This window comes from Otolemur garnettii, unplaced genomic scaffold, assembly GCF_000181295.1.
Source record: "Otolemur garnettii isolate 467f Iridium unplaced genomic scaffold, OtoGar3 scaffold00001, whole genome shotgun sequence".
Taxonomy (NCBI): Eukaryota; Metazoa; Chordata; class Mammalia; order Primates; family Galagidae; genus Otolemur; species Otolemur garnettii.
Window position 1 is genome coordinate 23,852,189 of NW_003852396.1, and position 3,627 is coordinate 23,855,815.

The 3,627-nt window shown below is 46.3% G+C and overlaps 1 pseudogene; it reads left to right on the plus strand.

Moving 5' to 3' along the window:
• Window positions 1-375: 375 nt before the first annotated feature.
• LOC100947063 lies at window positions 376-2,201 on the plus strand (annotated as a pseudogene).
• The last annotated feature ends 1,426 nt before the right edge of the window (window positions 2,202-3,627 follow it).

A 3,627-nucleotide genomic window follows, 5' to 3' on the forward strand; every position in this document is an offset into this window, starting at 1 on the left:
AAAAAAAAAAAAAAAAGACATTTATTGAGAGAATTGATAAGTGTAGTGGAATTCTATTCATCTTATTTTATCAAAGTCTGTTGTGTAGTTTTATCCTTTGTGCCATTATGGAAGCTAAGTTTTAGCCTTTAGCTTCAGGGTTTTTACTTTGCTGGTGGTCCATTGTGATGGTCACTGTTGAGAATAGGTCTAAGTATTTCCTGTAGAGCTAGTCTTACTGTGGCAAATTTCCTCAGTGTTTGTATAACCACAAAAGATTTGATTTCTCCACCAATTTTGAAGCTTAGTTTAGCAGGATACAGAATTCTAGGCTGAAAATCCTTTGTTGAAGAATGTTGAAGGTAAACAAGTCTTGTCCTCTCCTCTTTGGACATCATGTCCTTCACTACTCGTTCCACCACCTTCTCCAGCAATTACCAGACCCTGGGCTCAGTCCAGGTGCCCAGCAACAGTGTCCAGCCTGCCAGACCTGCAGCATCTATGTAGGCACTGCCAGACCTGCAGCGTCTATACAGGCGCTGGGGGCTCGGGCTCCCAGATCTCCATGTCCCACTTCACCAGCTTCTGGGGCTCTGGGGGTCCAGGGGCCTGGCCACAGGGGATGGCTGGGCATCTGGCAGGAATAGGGGGTATGCAGACTGAGGAGACCATGCAAGATCTGAATGACTGCCTGGCCTCCTACCTGGACAGAGTGAGGAACCTGAAGATCAATAATTGGAGGCTGGAGAGCAAAATCCAGGAACACCTGGAGAAGAAGGGGCCCCAGGTCAGAGACTGGGTGCATTACTTCAAGACCATCGAGGACCTGAGAGCTCAGATCTTTGTCAATTCTGTGGACAATGCCCACTTCGTTCTGCAGATTGACAATGCCCATCTTGCTGCTGATGACTTTAGAGTCAAGTATGAGACAGAACTGGCCATGTGCCAATCTGTGGAGAGCGACATCTCCGCAAGGTCATTGATGACACCAATATCACTTGACTGCAGCTGGAGTCAGAGATCAAGGCTCTCAAGGAGGAGCTGCTCTTCATGAAGAAGAACCACAAGGAGGTTCTATAAGGAGGAAGTAAAAGCCCTACAAGCCCAGATTGGCAGCTCTGGGTTGACTATGGAAGTAGATGCTCCCAAATCCCAGGACCTGAGCAGGATCATGGCAGACATGTGGGCCCAGTATGACGAGCTGGCCCAAAGAACCAAGAAGAGCTGGCCAAGCCCTGGTCAAGACCTGGTCCCAACAGATTCAGGAGAGCACCTCAGTGGTCACCTCACAGTCTGCTGAAGTCAGCTGCTAAGACAATGCTCACAGAGCTGATGCGTACAGTCCAGTCCTTGGAGATTTAACTGAAATCCATAAGAAATCAGAAGTGTTAGGTAATTGCCTCAGAAAAGCCCCTTCCCCAGAAAGTCCCTTCTTGCTTTTAGCAGACCAAGACTAGCTGTCTCACTCTAAAAGTTACAGCTCCTCTCCAAGCACAGGGAGTTGCCCTCTAAACAACAGGGAGTGGCCCGCTTATCTCACCTCCCTGTTCCAATTACCTGCCAAAAATTTCAAACTTATAGCCTGCCCCTAACGGCTCTTCCTGCCAGAGCAGTAACTCCTTATTGGCTATTCTACCATCCCATCACCATTCTAAGACTTCCTCTAACTGAACCTATATAAGAGTGCACTTTTCTTTTGATCTCTCTCTCCCCTCTCTGCCCTCTCTCCTTCTCCCCTCTCTCCTCTCTCCTCTTTTCTCTTCTCTTTTCTCTCCTTCTTAATGCTGCTCTGCAGCATCCCTCTCCCACCAATAAAGACTTTTCATACAAGCCTGGTGGTCTGTGAGATCTCTGCTGGTCAAGTGCCACCCTTTCAAGAAGCCCAGGTTGAAGGATAGCCTAAGGGAGGTGGAGGCCCGCTACGCCATGCAGATGGAGCAACTCAAGGGGTCCTGCTGCATTTGGAGTCAGAGGTGGCACAGACCCGGGCAGAGAGGCAGTGCCAGGCTCAGGACTATGAGGCACTGCTGAACATCAAGGTCAAGCCAGAGGCTGAGATCACCACCTACCACCGCCTGCTGGAAGATGGGAAGGATTTCAACCTTGGTGATGCCCTAGACAGCAGCAGCTCCATGCAAACCATCCAAAAGACCACCACCCACAGGATAGTGAACAGCAAAGTGGTGTCTGAGACCAACAACACCAAAGTTCTAAGACACTGAGGCAGTAGAGCAGCATGCCCTTATGCCAATAAAGAGTTCAGAGGTCACTGAAAAAAAAAAAGGTGGATGATCATTCTCTTCTGGCTTGGAAGGTTTCAGTTGAAAAGTCTGCTGTGGTTATTCCTCTGTAGGTCAGTTGGCACTTACTCCTGGCTGCTTATAGAGTTTTGTCTTTTGTCTTGACTTTGGGTAGATTTATTACAATGTGTCTTGGAGAAGCTCTGGGTTTCATTTTGTTTTGTTTTATTTTGTTTTGTTTTGTTTTGTTTGAGACAGAGTCTCACTTTGTCACCCTTGGTAGAGTGCTGTGGCGTCATAGCTCACAGCAACCTCAAACTCTTGGGCTTAAGCAATTCTCTTGCCTCAGCCTCCCAAGTAGCTGGGACTACAGGCACCTGCCACAATGCCTAGCTATTTTTAGAGAAGAGGTCTCACTCTGGCTCAGGCTGGTCTCAAACTCATGAGCTCAGGCAATCCACTATGCCTTCATTGATCTTTCTAGCTCAGCCAAGTAAGCCAACCAAGTCAGCTGGGTTTAGGGAATCAGGACCTCCCTGAAACATCTACCACCCTAAGATAAATTTTTCTGTGTAGAATAGCCTTGTTATTCACTTTCAGCTTAATGCAATTCAACATTACTTAAGCACCTACTATTGTAAGATAAGTTGGTATGAGCAACTTACCATAAGAGCTAAATATTAAAAGAAAGCCTATCTTTTAAGTACAAATTAAATACTCTTATCAATAACAGATATTATCAATGTAGACTTATCCAGGTTTTCCTCCCCTTCAGAGACTACTCATATCTCTCTCGGGGACCCCAGAGAATTCTCAGACTTCTAACTGAGCACAGGGGCCCACTGATTTGCTAACACCTTCCTATTACTCTGAGACTACTCATAATTGTTCCAAGCCTCAGCTTCCTGGATGCCATCTAAGCTCCTGACCTTTACATATTTTCTCTTCAGGTTGTGAACTGAAGCCACAAAATGGGAGATGCTATTTGCTCTGATTTTGTAACTCTGGTTTTCCTCCCACCTAATACTTTTCATTTGACTTTTTACAAAAAGAAAAAGGAAAGGGCTCTAGGTTTCTTGAAGGGATCGGATCCTTTTACCTTCAGAACTCCTTTTATAATGCCAATATTTTTAAACTATCATATTAAACAGGGTATATTTTAAGCAAGTTTACAGACTAGGATCTTGGCAATATGTTTCAGCTAAATATCAGGACTAAAAAATGTCAACATTAATCAAAATGGCCAGCTAAGAACTGAAATGATGGGCAGCGCCTGTGGCTCAGTGAGTAGGGCCCCGGCCCCATATACTGAGGGTGGCAGATTTGGACCCGGCCCTGGCCATACTGCAACAGAAAAAATAGCCAGGCGTTGTGGCAGGTGCCTGTGGTCCCAGCCACTCGGGAGGCT